This window comes from Lissotriton vulgaris, chromosome 9 (assembly GCF_964263255.1).
Source record: "Lissotriton vulgaris chromosome 9, aLisVul1.2, whole genome shotgun sequence".
Lineage (NCBI taxonomy): Eukaryota > Metazoa > Chordata > Amphibia > Caudata > Salamandridae > Lissotriton > Lissotriton vulgaris.
Window position 1 is genome coordinate 881,881,004 of NC_141697.1, and position 25,709 is coordinate 881,906,712.

General features: G+C 43.9%; 1 protein-coding gene across 2 annotated transcripts in view; it reads left to right on the forward strand.

The window, feature by feature from the left end:
- TMEM91 (transmembrane protein 91) overlaps positions 1-25,709 on the forward strand; it is a 266,695-nt gene that overhangs the window by 211,673 nt on the left and 29,313 nt on the right. The window lies entirely within an intron of this gene.

The following is a 25,709-nucleotide window of genomic DNA, read 5'->3' on the forward strand; positions in this document are numbered from 1 at the left end:
GGAGGATTGGCTATTCCATCATTTTGCATTATCCCAGAAGGCTGCAAGCTAGGAATCTGCTTTCACAGCAGGTGGGCTAGCTGTAAGCAACCATGCCCCTTTGTCCCCTTTTAGTTATGCTAAACTGCAGAGTGGGGCAGGTTTAAACATTTTGCCGGGGATGATTTTGCTTACAAATCTGCCCCTGAATTTATTAAGCGACAGCAGCAACCCATCAGAGATGAGATAATACCAACATGCTTGCTCTACAATGGTAAGCCAAGATATCTGGAAGTCCGAATATTGTACAAGGTATTGACTGAAAGGGTCCAATATTTATCCTCCTTTGGTGACCAAGGTGGGAAAACAGAGCTCAAACAAATTAGGCCATTTTCAAATTCTCAAAAGCTCCCCCAACTAAAGATTTTGCATTGTCTTCTTGGTGTCAAACAATCCTAACCTTTAGAGCTAGGAGTCATAAGCCACATGAGTTTGAACCAGTTAAGGTGATGGGTATTCTGTGTAGAGCCCCTCAGAGATCACCATGGCTAGATACACAACAGCGGCATGGGGAGATGATCGGATGTGCAACTTTCACTTCATTCCACTGCTCCCTGATATTTTCGGTACAAATCTTGCAGCAACAAAAACACCTGAAATACTGAGGTTGAAAACGAGCCAAGAATCAGTAATTTCCATCAGAACCACTGAGGTAACACTGCTTTTCCAGATCATTCCCTATTTCTCAGGGCCCAACTTCTAATGGCACCTAATTCTGTATCACAGAGTTACTCATGCCCTGATTTTGCTAATACCAGGTGTAAAATTACCACATCAGTAAACCTGACACATTTATAACCAGGGCCTCAGTTTTGCATTTTCATTAAATACTAGAGGTGAGGAGAACAGAGCCAGAATTACAAAGACTTACATGGGTTTCATTTGGGAATGGAGGTGGGTGCAAATTTGGTAAAGGTGAGGCTGGATAGCTACATGCAAGTTGGCCTGGAGCCAATGAGTGCTCTTTTGAAAAAATGTAGGACTCTTCTTCAGCCCCAAATTTTTTAGGGCTCACCTGGGGATCAACATAGTTGGTGTCCTGATGATTCCAAGTGATTAGTGGCCACCAGATAGATTTAAAACAGAGGAACTCAAAAGGAAAAGGTGAAACAGCTGCAACATACAATTGCGATTTATGTCAAAACGGCCGGAAATGGGAGGTATTGCCTCTAAACTTCAAAAGAAATACTTCTGAATATAGAATTTTACTATTCATAGGTATAGAAACACATGCTTTGGAAAAGGAACAGTTCCTAGAGTTTGTGTTCAATTAATTAAAGGTATTTGGGTTATGGGTGGGTTTTATAGGTTTATGGGTGTGTGGTTTAATGTGCAGGGTTAAGGGTTTGAGGAATAGAGGTTAAGGGTTATGAGTTAAGAATGAATTGCCGGGGTATTGAGTAAAGGGTAAAGGGTGTAAATATATGAGGTTAATGGATAAGGATTTAAGGTTAAAGGTATAGAGTAAGAGATTTGGGCTATAGGTTTAAGGTTTTGAGGTACAGGATCAATAGTATAATATATAGGGGTTGAGTATAGGGGCTTGGGATTTAGAGGTATGGGAGTCATAGGTATTGAGTAAGTTGTAAAGATTAAGAGTTTGGAATATAAGGTTAGAATTTTGCAAGTATAATTTGCGGGTTTAGGAAACAGGGTTAACAGTATGTACTGTAGTAATTAGGGGTTTATGGGTTAAGAGTATAAATTTAAGGGTATGGGGTAGAGTTTGCGGCTAAAGGTATAATTTTAAGGACTTTGAGAATGAGGTTTAAGAGCATATACAGGGCCGGACTTATAAAGGGATAAAGAAAACATAGTTAAGAGTACAGAGTTAAGAGTATGTAGTAAAGGGCTAAAGATATAGTGATAAAGGGTTTGGGTTGTACTGAGATAGGGTTTGATTGTTGAGGTTAGTATATTGGGATAAGGGGTTGGAGTATAGAGTTAACAGTACAGGGCTAACCCATATTATATTTGTTTAATGTCACATTTTTAAATGTGTTTAATTTAAGGTGTATTGAGGAGTATTGGAATTATTTTTATGTGATATGAGAAAAAAAATCAAAGTGTTGCTTTGCACAGTAAAACTGCACTTAGTTCCTTTCAAGGGAGCACAATTCAGTTACCAAGTGATGCAATTTTTAAGTTTGATGTTCATTTGCTGTGAAAAAATAGAATTAACAATGTACAACCAAATGGGAGAAATCAAGTGTCACATTCTGCCTTCCTGCTTTATAAAATATATAAGATAAAGCAACAGCCCACCCATTTTCCTGATTACCTGGTGATCATAAGGATGGGAGGTCTATTTCACAGCCTTTTGGCCTAATCACTGGCTTTACTGATTTTGATGGAGAAGTAGTTAGCAACCTTTAGGATTTAATTGGTGGTCAAATTTGCCCCCACTGTACTCAACACTTTCTCAACGGTATTGCTTCTGGATATTATCCAACTGAAAGTCTTGATTTTCAAATGTTTAATTTGAGCGTTATCAATAATTGACCAATTGACTTGATTAAATATCTTGAAAAAGCAACATTCTGTGCTACTAAACAGATGTCGGCTATTAGTAAACATGCTGGCTGTTTGATAACACCTTGTGAATTTTTATATCTATTGATGGGATATATCGGATGAGTCTTTTGTAAATTATTGATGATGAACCTATATAATCTTTATAAAAGGAACGCTGAATTCTAGAAGAAAGCCTTCATCTTTGGACTACATGCCCTAGCACTCCATAGTGCTGGGCCATTTTTACCTGGATTACCCAAATTCTGTATTTTACTTTATAAAAATAGGATATTGAGTGTTTTGAAGACAACAACAAGATGACCACACTTTGTCGAAAGAGAAATTGAAGGATTATCAATAGAAATGTAGATGATAAGGTAGTTTTGGGGCTCAGACAGAGCTCGAGGGAATTTGAATAATGAAATAATATATCCTCGATCTCTTCTAGGTGCTTCCATGCAGAACAGAACCTCAGCTTTTACAGTGCTTAGAATGTTTCTTTACTCTCTGCCTGAGAGTTGCTCTTGCACATTTGGAACTAATATAAATGTTTCTAAGTTAATAGTCAGCAGAGACCATACTATAGACCGATCAACACTGCGTGGATGCCTGACCCAAGGCAGCACTTGTGAGAGCAGGTGGATTGTCAGGACCGGGTTACTCTTGGAACCAAACACCATCACCCTATGTAGACTCTAGTCTGCACGGGATACCATACTAATTTTTTATCTTTTTTATATAGTGCTAACTTGGCCCAGGGGCATTAGAGAGCTTTACATGAGCCCCAGATAGCATTAAATAGGGTCAGAATCACATTTTTGGGAATTGTAGGCACAAGGAGATTAAGGGGCATATATTCATTAAAGAGTTGTGCCGCCCTTGCGCAACACAATGGGGCAGAGGAGCAACGCAAATCTTAAGTTAGATTAAACAAGCCACACAAGGCCACCTTGCATGGGCCTGCGTGGCTAGATAAATATAGAGTAACGCAATACAGAGCAAATCGTTACGTTACTCTGCCCCAGGGTGATGTTTCATGGGAGGAGCTTGGGTGTTCCCATGCATCCACCCATGGATTTTGCAGCATTTCTAGATTTATAACTACTGGTGGACCTGGGAATGCGTCAAAATGCTACGCCCCCTAGGGAAGGTGTAACAATGAGAAATATCTTTATTTCTCCTAGTTACTTCCTCTTTCTATTTAAGCTGTATTCAGCAGCACACATAGAAAGAGAAAAATGACTCCTGAGATTGTTTGTGTGCAGCGAGGTATCCCTTCCTGCACAAACACAATCAGGCTTAAACGAACGTACTCTTGCACCACAATGCAAGGGTGCCTGTATTGGCACTAGGCAGCATATTGTGTCCCAGTGCTGGGAAAAGACATTAAGGCACCAAGTAATGTTAGATATGGTGCATTCCTGCCCTTTCCCTATCACGCAGCACAGCAAGATGAGTTGGTGTGTGATTTTTTAATATATATGCCCCTAGGTAATTTGCTCAGAGTCACAGAATGCTGAGTCGACGTCGGTCCTCGAATCTGGTCCCCAAGTTCCAAAGCCGGCAGCTGTGGGCGTTAAGCCACATTATAATAATTCATGCTATTTATTCAAATACTGAGAATTCAGAAGACTTGTTTGTAAGAACGATACATTTTGTGATTGCCTGCTCTAGCAGTCTGTAATGGGAGCTGCCATTTGTTTAATTCACAGTAATGAACAAGGCACTCGAGGCAAACATTAATTTGCAAACAAGATGAACAGTGTGCCATGCTCGCCCAAACATTCACAAGGATGTGGACGCACTCTTTAATCAGCCAACAAAAACGTTCAGCATGCTGTACATGCTTCCCCTAACACCTGCTTTTGTAACAGCAATGCTGTCCCTAGAGAAAATAAATGTGTCTCTACAAAACAATACCTATGCGATCCCTCCAGACATGTATGTGGGAGGAACCACATGCCTTAACAACCTTGGTCATAAGAGTTCCTGCATTGTATGGTATCGTAGGTGGAGCCACTAAAATGATGTGGTAAGGAGCACCAAATTATATTAAAAACACCTTTATATAGCGCCTACTATCCCAGACAAGGCGTTGATGTGTTGTACAGTGAATAGCACGTTGCCCGGGAACCCAAAGTTAGTAGTCAGTCCATTAGTTATTGGGGTTACTTTTGCATGCTCATTTATGCACTCATACATTTTCTTTGTCATACATTATCAACATAGATCAGATCATTAGAGGGAGCTAAGTGAGAAGCAATTGCTTGCTGGAGTTTATAGTTATTGTTATGGTTTCCAAAAAGAGCTTGAAATGGATAGCCGTGTGATTTAGAGGTATTTATATAGTGGGCAGAAGGTAGAAGAAGAGGTGTATTTAAAAAATAAAGATTTGAAGTAAGTTTAAGTTTCACTCAAGGTTAATTTTTCTTGAACAATGAGATTTTTCACATGCAATTTATGGATGTAAACCTGTTGAAAGAAACTTTTGAATTATGCTCCTAATGGGTGTAGCTTAAACAATATTTTTAGAGGCACATAAGAGATGATACAGATACTTCACACAGTGAAAAAAGAAACCCAGTGCTTGTCGACCCCTTTTCTGTCAAGCAGTGACACACATAAGCACATTCCACTACCCACAATTGCACAATTTGCGAACACCCCTCAGAGACCCCACCTATACACCTACCACAGCAGTGTATTCAGAACTATAAAGTATTGTTACAGTTTATGCAAATTATATGCACCATACATTAACTATACGAATAATAAACACATTGCAGCAATCTTTAGCATATTAGTAAATTACGTGGCAGGGTTGACTAAATTATGTGGAAAGAAAAGTCAAATTATGCAGCATAATACGGCACATACTTTTGTAGCATTACTTCATTATTTCTGCTATTTTTATGCATAGTACTATTGTCTGGGTAAATATGTCATCTCATTCGTGTCAGTTCATTGAGCAAATATAGAAATAAGCAACTGAAAGAAGACCAGTTAACCTAGGCAAACATCCTTCCACTGCACATGAACAAATGCCTTTGTAGCAACTTTTGATCCGTATTAGGTAGAACACATTTTTTGTTACATTCTGCGGATTATGTGGCAAATGTGGCAAACCCATAATTATGCGTAAAAAACAAGGCTGCAGAATCACATAATTCCAGTCGCCATGATTATAGGGTCCTGATGTTGGTTTCCACTCCATCTCCGTTTCTCCAAGAGGTGACTGCATACAGAACAATTTTGGTCATGATAGCGGTCTTGGGTGCTCCTTTTTAGGTCTGACTTGACAGCACAGCCAGTTCTTTAAACTATACACAGAATTGGCTTTGGCTCAGAAAAGGGGAGTATTTCTTTTTCGCCTCATGCTATTCTGCCTCATCTGGAGTGCTTGGATTGAAATGCACCCGGGACTATTAAACATCTCAAAAGTTCACTCAGAGTTCTTTATCTAATAGAAATGTTGTGTACATAAGAAGTTATTTTTGCTTTTTCTCTTTTTACTCACAAATATATTTTCTATTGTTTTAGTCTGGAGTCAAAACACACCCCAGGCCTATTGGCTTTGCCATTGCTTGTTTTGTCAAGTGATACTGCAGTGAGTTGGTGCTTGTCAAGTTTTGAACTTCATTTGATTCGCTTTTTTTGTCTTAAAAAATATTTGTGGTGTGTGTTTGGGGAGTGTAGAGTTATTTTGTTGAAAGTGAAGTTGTACAGTAGTTCTATCTTGGGTCATTTTGAAGTGTTGGGGTAACATTTGTCTTGCAGGGAATTGTTGGTTACAGTTTTGTGGAATCTTAAGAAGTTCCCACAAAGGAGGACATTTTGCTTCTGTTTCATGGTTGATTGTCTAAATGAAGTTCTTTCTTTTGTCTACATTTGAAATGCAGATTTACCTTTTTCCAGGGCATGTTATTCAATTGGAACATGGTGCCTCTGTGGGAGGCTGCTTGTTTTGACCATGTGGACCTGTGTTCCCTATCAGGGCTTAATACGAGCATAACCATACACTGAGTGTTAGACCCGGGACCATGGCGTGGGTCTCCCTTCCACTTTTTGCTGTTGCCTCATGTGTTTTTGCTCGTTATAGATGCTTTAGGCACTGTGCCACTGCTGTCCAGTGCCACAGTGCAGGTGCTCCCTATGATAAATTAATGTATGGGTTAGTGACTCCATGATTGGCTGGTTTAGTTTACTTGTCAGACCCTATTACAGTGCACTGAGGGTGCCCAGGTCTAGTAACCCAAATGCTGCTGGTTGGCTTGCAGAACTGGTTGTGCCACCCACAGAAGCAGCCTGTAAAAGTGTGTCTCAGGTCTGCCATTGCAGAGCCTGTGTGCAGTCTGGTACTGCCATGCTGACTGGGCAAGTGCACCCACTTGCCAGTCCCTTAACCTTCCCCTTTCTACATATTAGTCACCCCTATGGTAGACCCAAGGGCTAGGTGCATTGTAGGTAAAAGGAAGGGCATGCCCTGATGTGTGTGGCATGCCCTAATAGTGAATTAGAGCCATTTTCGTTTTTCACTATAGCAAGGCTACCTGTTCCCCATAGGACAGAATGGACAGTTTGAATATTACATCTTATAATCCTAACTGACTCAGGGAACTAGGTAGTATTTCAAGTTTAGTATGCCTGAACTCAGAATGATAAAAACATCTTTTAGTGTAGTTGGTTTTAACATTCTGTGTTTGAAAATACCACTTTTAGAAAGTAGGTATTTTCTTGTCTAACCATCCAAGCCTGCCTCTGCTAGGTTGTGTATTCCTTGTCTGGAGTGTGAGTGACAGGGGCTGGGTGATTCCAGGAGACAGGGTGAGTCAGCACAGGGCTGAATAGAGAGATCTGCATGCAGATGGGAGGGAGGAGTTGCACCTAAGACCTGAATATGACAGTGCCTTCCCTCCACAATGCTGGCTCCACCTCCTGTGGTGCTTCTGAGATCCCTGGCCTACACTGTGAAAGGAAAAAAGGAGTCTTGTCAACAAAGTGCTCCAGGACTGACCAGAACTGGTTTGGACTAGGTAAAGGCCTCTCTGCCTTCAGAGAACAAAGAGAAAATTAGTATAAAGGTGGGGACCCAGACCCCAGAACTTTAGATCACTTTTGGGAAACAAGAAGATACCTTTGCTGAGGAGAGGAACCAGAGAAACTGAGGAGAGGCTATCCCTAAGCGTGAGGGATTGGCCTGCAGTGGTTGCCTGACTGCCAAAGAGATGAGAAAGGACTTTGTGCTACTTTCATTAAACTTGTGAAGTATCTCCGAGGGCTTGAGATAGAGATTGCCTCCTGCTGAAGTCTCAGGGACAACAGACTACACCCACCAGCTCCCCAAGAGTTCTTTTTAAGTGCCTGCAGTTGTATTGGGCTTTCTGAGGGACTGCGTGTTGCAAGGAGCTGGAAGCACAACTCACAAAGAAGAAGCATGTAGCTGCAGCTGCCGCTTAACAATGCCTCGCATCTCCGGAGAAGAGGATCGACGTCGCAGCAGACACCGCCGCATCATCGGAGAAGCGTGTCGCCGCTGCAGCCGCCATCGTTGCATCACTAGGAAAGCGTGCCGCCGCTGTTGCATCATTGCCGAAGCACATGGCATTGCCGGAGAAGATGATCAACGTCTCATCAGAAGCCGCCACATCACCAGGAAATGTGTCGCAGGGCCTGCAGCGGCTCAGAAGAATCGCTGAGTCACCGCATGGCCATCGTGCGTGCATGCATTGTGTCGCATCAAGGAGAAGATGCCATTTTTGTTTCATTGCACCAGATCTTCTTTGCATCACGGTGTTGCGGGCCGCATCGCCACGGAAGCGCAATAAAAAACCGACGCATCACCTCCCCACACCGAGACGAACCAACGCATCCCCTACGCATCAGTAGGGACCCGACACATCACCGTTCTTGCGTGTAAAGAACCAACACATCATTTTCCCTGCAACACTTTCATTGTATAGCATTACGCATCCAAAGGTACATTGAAATTAAAGTGTCGCATTTTACATCTAAAGAGAACTAAGCAAATTCTACCATTTTTAAAGTACATTATTGTGGATTTTTGTCGTTTGTAGTGTTCTGTTAAGTCTATATAAAAATAGTTACTTTTATACTACAACTTGTGTGTTGTCACTGGGTTACTGTATGTGTTCACAAATGCTTTACACACTGCCTCTGAGATAAGCCTGTCTGCTTGTGCCATGCTACCTGGGGGGTGAGCAGGGGTTATTTTAGGAGTGTACCCCCTTACCCTGACTAGATGCAAGGGACCCTATTTGGTACCTACCTCTGCCAACTAAAGACTCCCAAATCTAACACTGAGGTTAACTGAATGGAGACAATTGGTAAATTAGAGCCTAATTAGTAAAAAAGTTAATTTGTTCATATTGCTAGTTTGTACAGGGAACCGCTTTTGAACACTTTTAACATTGTCAGACAGTCTTTTACCTTTTTATTGGGATCTCCTCATTAGCCCACCCCCACTACCCGTGTTACCAGACTCTGACATAGCAATTTAAGCCAGGCCCTGAGGCGAACGTGCAGCCTAACAGGGTTTTAGACGAGCATACCCATACACTCAGGTTAGCTGAGCTGAGCCAATTGGTAAATTAAAACCTAGTTAGTAAAATATAAATTAATTTGTTCATGTTGCTAGTTTTTTACGGGGACCGGTTTTAAACACTTTTAACATTGTCAACCAGTCTTTTATCTTTTTATTGTGATCTCCTCATTACTCGTAGCCCGGTCTCCGGTTCACCACTCTGCCAGCTCTGGGCTTTATCCAGAAAGCATGATCTCCTTTTCACGAAGCAAGCTACTTGAGCTATTTAATATTAGCTTGTGCTGTTCTGGTCCTGTTCTTAATTGGTGTAACAGCGCTGGGACACAGAGTTGCCTCATTTGTGAACTCATGCTTACAGATGTTAAGGCGACACTAACTACTAATATCTACCCCAGTAAGCCCACAAAAGCAAAGGTGAATGACACACCCGAACCTTTGGTACATAAGGCCCCACAAGGGCTACACTGTGCACTCATAAACACAAGTTTGTTAATCAAACACAAGCACAAATTTGCTGACTTCTTAGAAGCGCACACTCGTGACATAATATTTGTCATCAAAACTTGGGCAGATGACTCCTCTGGCACCGACCTGGTGGTGGCCATCCCGTCAGGTTTTATACGTTGTTAGGAAAGATTGTATAGAAAAAAAAGGGGAAGGACTAGCCATAGTCTATCGGGACTATCTGAAAGCATTCTTTACAGGGATCTCTACAGGTTTTGACTGTAAAGTGCTATCCTTCAAGATTGCTGTCAATCACACCTATTCCTTCAATGGTCTTCTTGTTTATCGGCCTCCCCGTCCAAGGGCTAATTTTATACATACTATGGGCAGCTATTTGAACATAAAGTGAACTCTCAGGACTACACCATTCTCAGTGATCTTAATTTTCACCTTGAGAATTATCAAAACAAAGATTCTAGCGCCCTTGTGGATCTTGTAGGTTTAGAACAGATTACAGGAGGCCCCACTCATAAAGCTGATCTCCTCCTGGACGCCGTCTTTACCAATGGCCCTTTTTTGAAATTAAACAATACTCTTCATATACACTGGTCGGACAATTCAGCTATTGCCAGCAATAAAAGGCATTGTAAGAGTAACTGCTAACTCTTACAATGCCTTTTATTGCTGGCAATAGCATTTTTCCCGTAAAAGGCAGAGACAATATCAATGGCATCGCTTAGATAGAACTTTGTTCAATACCCAACTGGTCAATAGCAGGCCCCCTTTTATCTCAAGACCCACAGACAGCATCACTAGATTATCACATCTGAATTGTGTCATCGGTACAAGCAACAATCCCCCAGAAAGCAGGGAAAATCAGCAGAACGTCTCTTACTGAGCCATGGCTCTCGGGGAGCTATGGCTTTTTGGGCCATATGTATGAAGAAGTTGATTTGCGATTCGGAATTTGCTATTTTTACCGAATCACAGATTCTGAATCGCAAATCGGAATGTATCAACACATTCGCAAATATTTAGCGTTTCGGCCAAAATCAGTAAATAATTGTGAGGAAATCAATAGCGATTCCTTAAAGGTAAAATTTCGCTAAATTGCGAATTTTCACCGGGGAAAATTGCAAAATTGCGAGTTCCCGCCGGAAAAAAACGCTAAATTGCGATTTTCGAGAATCATCCAATCGCAATCCTGATGCAGTTTGATGACATCACCATCCAGGAAGTGATTGAGTACCCATGGTACATTTATTGTGAGAGAGTGTGAGAGTATGGATTGCTACTGAGGAGCCATGGCTGAGAGTAGGAACAAGGATTTGCCTGCAACCCAGCAGGAGCAGCAAGAAGGGGAAACATCTAGGAAGAGAAAGCTGAAGTTCTCACAAGCAGAACTTGAAACATTAATCACAGAGATGGTGCCAAACCATGACTTTTTATTTGGGAGGAGCTCACATAAGGTGCCAGAAGCCAGAAAGAGACGCATCTGGGAAGGCATACAGGCAAACGTCAATGCCCTTGGAGTAACACACAGGAGTGTTGAAGTGTTGCGCAAGCGCTGGTACGACCTGCGCCAGCGCTCCAAAGAAAAACTGGCAGCAAGGCTGGAGCAGTCTCAGCTCACCGGTGGGGGAACCTCTAATGTGCCTGATTCAACACCGCTTGAGGAACTGGTAAGGGCACACTGGCTCCAGAGAGTGTTGCGGGCGTGTCCATGCTAGAGAGCTCCGACCAACCATCTGCAAGACCAGGTAAGAAGCATGCCTTTCCACCCTAAACCACCCCCCCCCCACCCCCTGCAGCAACCTAGGGATTAGGGGAACCACATGTCACGCTAGAGCAAGTACACAGGCAGTCACAGCAATGCATTGTGGGAGATGTAGTCACAATAGACAGTAATGTTTGAAGTAGCATCCATCTCATGCAATTTTCACATGTGCAGGTCAGGAAAGGGGAATGACAAAAGTAAAGTAAGGGAAAACTGTGAAATAATTTATTTTCACATCATACTTCTGCAAAAATAATTAATGTGTGCTGTTCTATCCACAGCACCTGCAACTAATAAGCCCACAGGCAGTGGAAGAGACACAGGACCCCAAGCCTCTGGATATGCTAGCCAGGTTCAGGACACAGATGTGGAGGACAGTCCTGTCATTCCACCAAAGGGACACAGGAGGAGGATCGTGAGGCCATTACATGTCATGGAGGACGAGGATGAGGAGAACAATAACCTTGTGCAGTCTGATGCCCCAGGTTCCCAGCAGCAGGAGTCAAGGCCACAACGCAGCCAGGTTCATCAGGTCACAGGCAGGCATAGACCCCGCACGGGCGACAGCTCCATTCATCATCAGGATGAATTGGTTTTTGCTGGGCTGGAAGTGCACATGCTCCAAGTGCACCGCCTACAGGCAAAACACATGAAGGCAAAACAGCGTGAGATGAGGGCAGGGTTCAGGGATATGCGTGAAGAAATTAGGGGTGCTGTGCAAGAGCTAACTGCTGAGTTGCGGTCAGAACGCGCTGCCAGGCACAAAGAGCTGACCCGCATGGACCACTACACGCGGGCAATAAACCGCCTGGCCTCATCTACAAATATACTGTCCAGGCGTACCATAGAAACCCAGCGGGAGTTCTCTCACGGCATTCAGGACATCGCCACAGTGGTCGTGCAGTCCACTTCTGCCCTAGATGAACTGCGTGCACTACGTACCGCAGGACCAGGAGTGCTGACTCCTAGTGAGGAGGACTCCCAGTCCGTGCGGAGCTCCACCACCCCACCACCCACTGTTGAGAGTCGCCGTGGTGGCAGAAGCAACAGGCCTGCTGCACACCAGTAGGATGTGCAGCCAAATGACAATGACTTCTAGGGGCAAAATCTGGCCCACTACATTGTTGACTTTGCAGTCATTCAAGTCAAATTGTTGAACTGTGATTTGAACATGTGCATCACATTGAGAGTGTTTGATGTTGCCTATGAGAATGTGTGACATTGTTGCTGTAGCAATAAAAACACATTTGCTAAGAACGAAGTTGTCATTGTGTCATTATTACTCACCTAGAAGTAGTTGCGCATGATCTCATCACGCCTCTGTCGCCCAGCTGCAGCACCAGCTACGCCAGCTACTATGCCTACAGGTCCAGGTCCCTCCACGTCGGAGGATTCAGATTCACTCAACTCCATTGGTGTCCCTTTCCTGGTAGCGATGTTGTGCTGCATGGCACAAGCTACAACAATTTTGAAGCACGTTTCGGGGCTGTATTGGAGTGCTCCTCCACTTTTACGAATGCACCTGAATCTGCTCTTCAATATGCCAAATGTTTTCTCAATGGTGCCTCTTGTTGAAATATGTGCCCGGTTGTAGCGCCACTCCCCAGCAGTAGCAGGATTGAGGTAGGGTGTCAGGATGAAATCCCAGACTGCATAAGCACTGTCACCTGTGGTTGGAAATGTTTACGGTTAGTCACTGTAATGCACATGCTAGTCAGTGGAAATGTGGCCTATGTATGTGGGCATTTACCTAGTAGGTATCCCTCGCCAAAATCACCTCTTGCGAGTCTACGGTATAGCCCACTGTGACGGAAGATAAAGGCGTCATGTGTGCTTCCCGGATACTTTGCCACTATGTCTGTGATGATGTTTTTGGCATCACACACCACCTGTATGTTGAGTGAGTGGTAGCATTTCCTGTTCCTGAATACGTACTCGACGTTTGATGGGGGGGATATTGCAACATGTGTCCCATCAATGCATCCTATGACGTGGGGGAATTGGGCAATGTTGTAAAACTCCTGCTTGGTCTGTGCTAGTTCCTGTGGGGTGCTGGGGAAGTGTATGTGGTGTTGCATCCTCTGTGTCATGGCATCAAGGAACGCATGGAAGAAGCGCGACAGGGCACTTTGTGACACCCCTCCTGCTGAGGCTGTGACCCCCTGAAAACTACCTGAGGCCAGCAGGTGTAGTGAACACAGGACCTGGATGTGTGTGGCTATGGCTTGTGTCCTGCGGGTGGGGTGTTATAGGTAGGGTCTGAGTTCCTCTATTAAATCAAGTATGCTCTCTTCCTCCAGTCTGTAGTGGGTGTAGATGTCCTCCTCAGTGTGCTGGAAGATGGTGGTGCGCGCACGGAATATCCTCTCCTGCCGTCTCCTCCTCTGCGCCACAGCTCTCAGTCTTCGCCTCCTCGCTATCATGTAGAGCCCAGACATTGTGAAAAAGAATGTGTTGCATTCTGGGATTCCTAATATACTTTGCACCTGGTTACCACCTGCTCCCACTTGGTGGTATTTGCGATTCCCAAAAAAGCGATTTTCCGAAATTCGCAATTTGCGAATGTCAGATACATTTCATTGCGAATTCCTTAAATGCGATTTCCATATTTGCGATTTTTGCTAAGCGGTTTCATCGCAAATTTGGAAATCGCAATGGGATTCGCAGATTTCTGATTCTCGTAATTTTTGGAACTCGCTAAATAGCGATTCCTTGTTTTTCATTGATACATTGGAAATTGCTACTTTTCTGTCGCAAACGCTATTTTTTACCGATTCGCAGCGTTTGCGACAGAAAATTAGCTTCATACATATGGCCCTTTAAGAGGCAATGCTGTAGACAAGAGGGACGTTGGAGGCAGTCCTATGATACCATGGAGTAATTACTAACACAATACAAAGAAATGATTCATAAAACTAAAATCGACTATTTCTCTGAGAAAATTAAAGCAGCTAAGAACAATACTAAAGAACTGTTTGTTATGGTCCAGAAACTTAGCTGTACCCGCGAGTCTAGGAATACTGCAGTAGCCCTAGCATCTTCCTTCTGTGGAACGGTATCCAGCATTTATGGTGCATTTGCTCTGCGGCCCCTACAGGATGGAAGCACTCCCCTTATACAAAGTGATGTAGAGATAGCAGAACCAAAAGCTTCCAACATTCTCCCAGTTTCCGATCTTCCGCAAATATCAGACTTTCCACCTATGTGTTGGTAACCTTTTATGTGTAAACTTGTTCTGATTACTGTGTCAGAAAAAATTAGATGCTCAGTAGACAATATAGGTATGGCCGCCTTGATTCTTTTGGATCTCTTGGTGGCGTTCAATACTGTAGATCACAGCCTCTGGATAAATCGCTTCCAAGAAATAGGCATAGCAGGTGTAGCTCTCTCACGTTTCAAATCTTTTCTGACCGATCGAGAGCAAGTAGTGGAATTGGATGGCTCTGTGTCACACACCAACCAGCTCCTATTCGGGGTCCCACAGGTCCCTTCTTTGAGTACCACCCTTTTTAACGTGTATGTTAGCTCACTGGCCAGACTGAATAAATCATACAGCTCTGCTATGGTATCATATGCCGATGATACACAGATCATTGTCTCCATTTCAAATAATATCCAGGACACTGCCCATAACTTTCAAGCCTGCATACATCCTGTGAGCAGATGGATGCTAGAGAACTGCCTCAAGGTAAACTCAAATAGAACTGAAGTTTTACTTTTTGGCAGAGATCCGTCCTTTTGGTCCTCTGATTGTGGCCTCATGAATTAGGTCCCCTTCCCACTCCGCCACTAAGGCAAAAGAATTGGGAGTCATTTTTGATACAACTCTGTCTTTTTCCCATCATGTGAAGGTGCTCACATCATCTACGTTTTCCACACTGAAAATTTTGAGAAAATCTTTTCCTTTTATACCTCCAGAAATGCAAAAAACTGTGGTTTCGGCACTTGTTTTTTCCAGGTTGGACTATTGTAACGTCCTTCTGGTCGGTATACATAAGGGACTCCTTGCCAAGCTGCAGGTTCTTCAAAATTCTGCAGCTCATCTGCTTTTTGGCATTCTTAAATATTCTTCAGATAAGCAGGCCCTTTAGGATTTGCACTGCCTACCTGTGGAAAAACGTATCAATTTCGAGACACTATGCATTGCCTTCAAACCCCTTCATAAACATGCGCCACACTAACTGATTAATCGATTTTGCTCGTATGCTCCTTCCAGAAACCTTCAGTCTTCATCACAAAAGCTTGTGGAGGTGTTCAACCCCCGACTCTCAAACTGGGGTGGTAAAAGCTTTGTAAACATCACAGCCAGATTGTGTAACCGTTTTCCTGTTAAGCTTAAAAATTCGCCAGACCTGCTCTCTTTTTAGAAAAGGTCTAAATACTTGGTTATTTACCTTATAGCGTCTCTTATTTCAGGTCTTAAGTTTCTCAGTGTTATCTCAGTGTTATCATGTGGTTTGATGCCAAGCGCCTAGACGCCCTAGGGTATTAGTTGCGCTATACAAATAAAAAATGGTGTGAATACAACGGCAGGCAGGTAGGAGTGTGTAGAAACACTGAACATAGTCCGACATGTAAGTGTGTGCAATACCTTCCCTAGACAAAGCTGGGGACTCTATAAAAAATGATTGACTGCTTCAATTAATCTTAGCCACTGGCCATCACTGAGGCTGCATTTTAGTTCACCGTTTTTCACTCACAGTACCACAGAGTCAATCCATTTATAAATCAGTTTTAGTCCTGCTTCTTTAAAGATCCTGTAGGGCCAGACAATATTCAAATGATCCAGGAATAAGAAGACCACCTATTTTTTGAGTTCTACCTGGAGACAGACCACCAGCTCTTGCTCAAAGGGACTGCATATCAGACGGAGCTGTAGTGAATAAATCAAACGTGATTTTCTAGGAGCTTCACTCAAACAAATGAAATAAGTAGTACAGTTTTATCAACATGTATATAACAATATCTGATTTTATTTCAAGTGTAGCATCTAATCCTTGCAAACTGTGAATTTGTTGGGGCTATGACATGGCTACCGGCCAAGTAAAATATGACATTGGCTGATATCCTGATGAGAACATACAGATCCTGGTGCAACAGTGACATCTAGTGGTACTTGCTGAAATCCTCAAGGTGGCCTTGTGCAAGGTTCCAGCAGTGACACCCTGTGGAAAGTCAAGGTATGGCATTGTCTGGGGTTATGTTTCAATATCTCCTGCAATATCACAGAATGGTGATTGCATAGTCGGCTGCAAGGTGGAAGTTTGACATGTAGTCAGCACAGAGTGACAGCTTTCTGTAAATATCATGGACCGAATTCTAAACAAAAAATAAATCACACCTGGCAGTTATGACCTCACAAGGGTCTATTGACTCATCTTGACCATTTTCTAAGATTTCCAAGATCACACCTGGAAACCTGCTGCCTGGTTTCAAGGATATATTACCGGATACAAATTGTAAATTCGCAATTCCAACTACACATAGGCATTTCCCATATGCACAGTTGTACACAGTGCCTAAATATGTGTGGGGAAAATCAGTCGTGCTATGTTATGTTTACTTCATGTGCAAAATGCTTTTCCCTGGGATGAAGCACCTTCACCCAGTGCTTAATTTGTAAAATATGAAGTCCAGGTGCTCAAATGTTTGTCGGAGGCCACACCCACTTCCTCCAGCTCCACCCACTTCCTTCACTAGCTCCACCCACACCCTCAACTGGCACTGCTGAAAGTCAGATGTAATACCCAATCTGAATTACAGCAAGGGAGCTTTCCCCTGCCCTGTAAATTTTGGGGGAAAGAGTAAATCAAAAGTGCATTTTAAGCACAATTTTGGAATAAATTAGCTAAAATTACTAATGCATTGAAATGGGACACGTGAAATATTCCAGTGCTCTATGTGCCAATTTGGGGGAAAGAACAATTCTGGGGTATGCCAATTTTTAACTAATCTAGTCTAATTAGTCCAATTGTGTGTCATGAGTTAAGCAAGCACTCAAGCCCTAAACCGAGAAATGTCACACAAAAGCCCTCAGGCAAGAAAGCATGGAAATATCACACATAAGCACATAGGCCAGAAAGCATTGAAATGTCACACTTAAGCACCCATACAATAATCTGCGGAAATCTCACACATAAGCATCCAGGCTAGGGCTAGGCCATACACCGTGGAAATGTCACACATAGCATAGGCATCCATGATCCAGGCCATAAACCGTGGAAATGTCACATATAGCCGGGGAGTGTTCATATGCCCCCATGATTGTAATGGGGCCTCCCCTAAACCCAGGAAAACATTTCTTTATGGAAAAATATCCGGTTTTTTGTCCCATTCCCTCAGATGTACAGATTTTTGTTTTTTTGGTTCTGTTTGGAACAGCTTGGTTCTCTCTTGTGTGTCTGTTCCTTGTATTGTGCATTACCTGAGCATCAGCTCTATATTGTACACTCTAGATATATTGGCTAGCCCAATATCCCTCCTGTGGATGGGAGAACTGGACATGAGGATCTGTAGCAGTGTTAAGTTCAAGAATCACCCGATCCCACAGAGTACTACATGTTCCTCGCAGTTCCTGCAGTGTCTCAAGACTTTCTCCTAGATTGTCCCTTCATCCCTGGATCAGCCATCTCTGTCAACAGCTGCAAGTAAGGCCAAATCACAGTTAATGTCAATGCTAGCCTACTGGTGGGGCTTCAGAAGTTTCTGGGTTTTAAGATCAGCGTATGATCAGTGCTAGCCCATACCAAGGAATACACACCCATCAGGGGCTCAAGATCAGCTTATGGTCTGTACTAATCAAACAGTATTTAATGCTAGCCCTAAACAAGAGATCTGGAGGCATCTGAGGAGCAAGAGGAGCTAAAGGTCAAACAGGTGTGGATGCATCTAGGGGTCAAGAAGACCCGATGGTCAAAGCAAAGCGAGGAATACACATGAATGTGGGAGCACAAGGTCAGCTAATGGTCAATACCAGCCTCAGTGACAAGCACAGGTGCATCTGGAGGTTTAATCTCAGTTTAGACAAACCCTAAACTGCAGAGAGAGTGCAGTAGGGGCCAGGTGATCACGCTCACTTTATTAAAAATGCTGAACTGTTTAACAGTGCAGATGCATCGGCATGGAGTCGAGCTCAGTTTACACCAATATCATCAAATGCAGAAGGGTGGTCGGATGAAACTGGGAGCTCAAGCTCAATTTATAGTCAATGTAAATCTGTGGAGAGGGTGCAACAGTCTGAGCATTTGATTATCACTGCCATCCCCCTATTTTATCATCGCATCTGCCTTTAGGGTTGGATGGGTGTTTAATTCTGCCTGCGCCTCATCTCCATTTTCGAGATGTTTATTGCAGGACAGGTCCACTAACCCCAACAGGAGTGAAGCATGTTGGCCTATATGAAGTACCTACTCAAGGCAGTTAACCCCTTCGATGCTGATGACGAGCTCAGCTCGTCATCAGCCACGGGGGGCGTGTGCGGATGACGAGCTGAGCTCGTCATGTAACGCAGCTTTTGTAAAAAAAGCCGCGCAGCGCAAAAATGACCGCCGCAGCGATGAGGTTAAGCATGATATAGGTACACCTTTCTCAGACTCCTTCTCCAACTCATTCTGCTTATGTTTAATTATACTGCAAGTCCATAAAAAGTTAAAACTCTTCATAAGAGCACCAGCTGAGTTGGTCCAATGCAGGAGAAAAGTGCCCTGACAATGCTTTATACAACAGTTCACTAAAGACGCTCAAGAATGGGGAGAGGAGTTGGCCTAACGGCTAGGGTGTTCGACCTCAAATCTGGGGAACTGGGTTCGAGTCTCTGCAATGACGCTGCACATCCTGTGATACTGGGCAAATCACTTAATATCACTGTGCCTAACAAAAAATGAATGTTTGTTCTCATGTAACGTAACTGGTGCTATGTAAAGCTCTCTGATACCCGATTCGGGTCAAATCTGCGCTATTTAAAACTCTGCCCAAAAAAATAAAAAGACTGAAAAGCTTGACAGACTAAACACCAACCAGGAGGAACCATAACATTGGTGCGACAAACTTGCATCCGGCATGCTTTTCTGCTCTGTAACAGATAGGAAGTTCTAAGACTTAGCTAAGCCAAGCTCTTGCTAGAGTGTTTTTTTATTATGAATAATTTCAAAGCAATGTTAAATGTTGTCACCTGTCCACCCACCTTCTGCAGGGCAGCCTAATTCGCTCATGGCCCAGCCTAGCCATATGGCTCACTTACTGTCACTATAAAAAATACTTTCTGAGAGACACTACCATAGAGAAAAAACTGGTTAGAGAAATACTGTCACAGATAAAAATCTGAATAGAAACCTAAACAATTTGGTAACATCAGAAAGATCCCTAAAGCAAAATTGCTCCAACTAATTCCTTTACACTGAAAACATATTTCAGCCACTCTCCCCTAACTTGACCAGTGCTAAACCTAATCCAGTCCCCAGCATTAAAATGGAACCAAGGCTAACTATTGCACACACACAACTGCTTATGACACCCCAAAAAGCTGCTTGTCTGACAAGAATTATTGCTTTACTTTTTTCAACCCAGTCTTTTCTCTATTTTTTAAAGCCAGCACTTAAGGATGATGACAGTCTTTTTCTGATTCGCTATCATTTGGAATTCTCCGCCAACACTAGTTTCAAATGTAGGGTGAAATGATCTGCTAGGTATGTATGTGCAAAGACTCAAAGACTTACGCATCATTTGTGCCTGCCATGCCAGTAATCTTGTAATCCACACCTTGCCTTGCCTTCTGCCGCCACATTGCTTGTTGGAGTTCATGTTTTAATGAGGAATGGTTTCTAGTACAGTGTGGGTGAGTGGGGTGAACAACACGGTAATTTTACAGCTACAGTTTCTGCACTAACATAGCTTTTCTGCTTTTGTAGTGCAACTCTCCAAAATAGCGAGTGCATCGCAAACTCAATTTTGCTGCAAAACTACAGTGCTGTAACAATTAACGTCTGTTCTTTGTTGTGAAAACACACTTCTGTGCTACAGTCAGTATTTTTGTAAGTCAAATGACTCAATATCTTTCAGAAGTGAAAGGTGGGGGGGCTTCTGAACGTCATTTTAAAACTCAGTTGTAAAATGCAATTTCTCAAAAGTGCTCACACACTTACCATGCCATTAATTTCACAGAGAAAAATACGCACTTCTTCTAGTGCCACTACACAGAAGTTCCGCCTCTGAGGAGGCGTCTGTGACTGTGAAGGTTCAGGTCAACTTGGAGAGAGAGGCCTTCTTTCCCTCTTACCACCCGACGAATATTCTGTTCACTGCTGAGGGCCAGTGCATACATATAGACTAAAGTGAGGCTAAGGCAGCATCCTTACTGCGCACCATTAAGTGGTGCCACATTTCTATAAAAGTGCAAAACGGGGTGGGATGGGGGGGGCTCTCTAGCCTGGTGGTGCATGGCAAACCATGGAACGGACAGACATGAGACTGGCATCTGTACTGGCACCATTTGATGCAAGAAATCAAAGTAACTTCCTACAGAGACATTTAGCAGCAGCAAGCTATTTCCACAAGGGAGAGAGTTAACATCGGTCATTTAGACTCTACGGGTTATGATAGTTAGTAGTTCCCGTTTTTTTTTGCACTACTCCTGACTAGAAACCAAGCTGAAATGGTGTTCGCTTGTCTTTTTGGTGCTCTGCTCCCACCAACTTTGATCAGGTGATCAAACAGTGAGAGTAAAACTTTTGAAAAAAGACAATTAAAACAGTGCCGGTACCACTAATGGGCATATTCCCCATTATTAGCCTTGACACCTAATAGGCAGCAAATCGCTGACCACCTGGTACCTGCTGTAAATGTGATTTGTGCCAGGGAGTTTTTGCACTCGCACTTAACACTGGGGTCTCGGTAAAGCGCTATATGTGCACTGCTAGTCCTAACACATTTCAAAAGCTGCCCGCTGCGCTTGAAGCTCCGAATGGAAAGGCGCATGTGTCAGCAGGTAAACACGAAAGGGTTCATTTTAACAACAATCCTGAAGTAACGCGGCATCCACAATGTTTCTTGTCTTGCCCGACGCCAGTTGCATTCTTGCTCGGGCCTCAATTCAGAACTTCCTCATTAACATACATACAATTGCGTAGAATGGTTTGGTTTTTCATTTTTACTCACAGGTTTACTTTGCTGGTGGCATTGCCTTTATAAGAGGCCTGCTAAATACTGCTGCTGCTCCAAGAACAGTGCCCGCCTCCACGTCGTGCTGAACTCTGGCGGCAGTGACTCTTGCGGTGCGTGTGCCGGGGCGTGGTCACGTGGAATTTATTTTGGAAAAAAAAGGTTACGCAGGCTGCTGTAGATTGCCCCTACCCCCACAGGACCAAATGCAGCCCTGGCCCGCCCCCCAGCAACACTGAACCGAAGCAGACCAGGCAAATACGAACAGACGACGTGGAAAATTTATGATCGGCACTGTCGGCTCTCTCAGAATGAGCAACATAGCAACACTCTTCTTCAACAGGAAGAGGGAAGACTAGTTTGAACACTGAAGTGAGTCAGTTATTTACTTTGTATGACGCCACATGTAGTGAGTTTGGAAGCGTCCTGCTTAATGTGAGTTCAAGTTGGCAGACTAGTATGGTGTAGACCCGGCCCTGACGAATAAGTGCCGGTGCTAAGCACCGGAAAGCACCGGCACAAATTAAGCACTGCCTTCACCTATATCCCCAACAAGTTTATGAGTGTTCCCTCCACTCCCCTCTGGAAAGTGATTTACTCCTGGCACAGTGTGAATCTGTGACCCCCACCTCCTTCAGCAGCCATCACATCTTCTCCCATAGGCTTCTGCTTCTCACTTCTGCAAACACAACTCCATATGAGTCCACGTCAGAGAAAAGTTTGAGAATACCAGCCCTGCCAAATCACACTGTGCCACCATGTGTCACACAATTTCGGCTCCCTTCACACGGTCCCCCGGTGAGGAGCTGAAATCACACGATGGCAGGCAAGGCACACTGGAACCACTGCTGAGAGTGGATTTCTGGTTCGTGTTTTGAGGCTGCAGGGAGGCAATGTCCATTAAAGGGTGCAAACCATCCCAGGACATCCCCAGGAGCCTCAACAACCTTCTGATCTTGTTGTTTTTTTTGGAAGGAGGAGGTGGATGGGGGCAGGGAACAGAAGCAGAAAGCCCTCTGAAGAAGTTCGGGCGTAAAGCCCAGCCCCATTCAAGGCCACGCCCCCTCATCCCACAGCTAATTTTGTTCTCAAGTTGTCCGGTCTGGACTACCCAGAAATTCCTGGGTATATGGGAATACACAAACCTTCAAAGGAAACCCAGCCATGGAATGGTCATTCCCCCGAGCCTTAAATGCGATTTACTCACTTGCAGTATTACACCATCGTGACATAATATTGTTTATGAGTAAACATGTTTGCGAGTGCCATGCCATCTCTTGTGAACAAATTGTATTTTTATATGAGTTCTTTGTATTTATAGATTGGGCGTACACACCAAAATGGCTTTTTGGGTTAGGGCTCATATCTTGAACCCACAATATATGCCAGAATGCCCAGCTGGTAGTAATTGTGTATGGGGCTGCAGAGGTTGGACACGGTACCCTAGGAGCCTGCGGAAGGATAAAAAAATGTAGACAAATACGTGCAGCATGATTTCTTCCATCCCTTTCTCAAAAACGCGCGGAAGACACGTTTCCGCAATCAGCAACTATTTCAGCATCTTCAATATCCCATTGAACGTCAATCCCACAAAGTGGTCTGCACCTGCTGCTATTGCAGCACGTGCAGAATCTAAAGCCGCCTGCGATGCTGGGGAAAACGAGCCCAGAATATAAAGTCTCCTGGGGAATGGCACAGGAAGGAAAGTAACTGCAGTGAAGTGTGGAAGAGGCGATAACCCTAACAACGAGTCATCTGCGAGACACACCCGCAGGTGAGCAGGATCACCACATCAGTGTTTTTAATTTGTAAAATAAGTGCAGCAGCCCAAAGTACTTCTTAGGAGCCCACCTCCAGTGCTGTCAAATACCACAGTTGCCTAATGCTAGGGATGCATAGTTTTTTTTTCTCTTGCTCCTGGCCATTTTGATCCATCACCCTACATTTCCTGTCTCTTTATTCCAGACTTGAAGGATCTTTTTATCTCTTCTTTCTTTATTTATTTATTTATTTATTTATTTTTGGTATTTGTAAAGCGCAACTTATACCCTCAGGCGTCTTGGCGCTTTCTTTGTCACTGTTTTCCTATCCATCTAACCCTCCTTCTTACTCCCCTTTCTTCCTTTGTTTCTTTCACTGGAAGTCTAATGATGAAAAATAAGTGCCATTCCCCCAAAACGAGTGCTGGCTCCTGGCCCTTGCAACCACTGGCCTAAATTAAGCACTGCACACAGAGCGCCCAACTATTTCAGCAGGTTGATGAGGTGACACCGGGTGACATGGAGCAGCAAGCCATTTAATAACGAAACGTGTTCAAGGACGTGAAGACTTCTTAAACTTCTGTAGACCAACACGGACCAGGAATGTCCATGGATGGTCCCACAATGCCGGGCCAGGACATTTCATACACAAAAGTCTCACCTTGATGGACCCCACTTGCTCCCAATGACCTATTTACATGCAATGGATTGAGATGAAAATCAATGAAATAGTCAGTAGTGATTTAAAAGATCTGACATGGATCCAGACCTCGTGGACTGCCTTCGACTAAACCTCAAGATTGTAAATGGAAGACCAGACCCATGAAGTGATTTGGTAACCATATTACCATTGGCTGGCCACAATGTCACAACTCCTGCTCACAATGTCAGACAGCTAACCACATTGCAACGATTTGACAAGTCTTTGCTAACCCGAAAACTGCACCTCCTACGTGCAAAAACGCGACTCTAACTGTAACACCAGCGTTCCACTGCCAACTTCGGAAGTGGAGAACAAGGTTTGAGTCCCGGCGTTGGCTTAACATCCTACGATTTTGGCCAAATCACTGCAAAAATACAAAAGCAAAATTGCCACCAACGATGATAGAGCTGATACATATAATGCCTCCTCTGTTGTGCTGAATAAAATAACTCGCCTTCACCCTAAAATGAAACCCCTACTCACAATGCAACACCATCTACCCATAAGCCAATTTCATCACACAAAGTGGACACCTGTAACCCACAATGGCACACCAGTCACCAGCACTGTCACAAATTGTACCCATAAGCAGCCCGGCCCGTTCAGGTAGGAGCGGTAGGATGGTGAGGCCGGGTGGGGGAGATTTCAGCAGACGGCGACGAGGGAAAATGTATTCTTTATTTAATTTTCCCTCATGGTCATCTGTCGAATCCCCTCCCATCACAGCCCCACTGTTCTTAACTGCCCGTGCTGCTCCTGCCCACAAGGCATTACTTCGTCCAGCAATGATTTGTATACTACCCACAAGATTACACCTGCAATCTACAATGTTGTACCATCCACCCACAGTTTGTACCTTCTGCTGAGAATACCTTACCTGCTACCCATGACAACTGATACCTACCATCATAGCCCACCTAGTGACACACCTGCTGCCCACAATGTAACTCTTGATGTCCACAATGCCACATCTGATACCCACAATACCACCGCCGCTGCTAGCAATAGTGTAACCGTTAACCGCAATGGAACACTGACTGCTCAGAAGGCCACACTGTGTCCTATGTATCAAAAGTTAGATCAGCCGAAGCAAAAGGACCAGCTGTCTCCATTGCTAATACCTTACTTACCTGGATATTGTAATGAAAACAAACTGTTTTTACGAGAATATATGTGTGTGTGTAAACATAATGTGGAAATACATACATATTTTGCCTTATATAATCAATCAATCAATCAGGTGTTTGTTAAGCGAAACTACTCACCCGTGAGGGTCTCAAGGGGCTGGGGGGAGGGGGGGTGCAGGTTCCAGTCCATCAAGGAGGGGGTCTGTCGAAGATCCAGGTTTTGAGGTTTCTCGCGAAGATGGGGAGCCATGTTGTCTGTCTGAGGTGGAGCGGAAAAGCGTTCCAGGCTCTGGCCGCAAGGAAGGAGAAGGAGCGGCCTCCAGATCTGGTCTTTCTGGTGCGGGGAACCACGGCGTAGGAGAGCTGGGTTGATCGTAGGCTCCTTTGGGATGCGTGGAATTTGAGTCTGCTGTTCAGTTATGCTGATCCCGTGTCGTGGAGTGCCTTGTGTGCGTGGTTGAGAATCTTGAAGGTGATTCTAGCCTCAATGGGGAGCCAGTGGAGTGTGCACAGGTGCTGGGAGATGTGGCAGTGTCTTGGCAGGTTGAGGACCAGTCTTGCGGCGGCGTTCTGAATGTTTTTTAGTTTGTGGGTGAGGTTTTTGTTTATTCCGGCGTAGAGTGCGTTG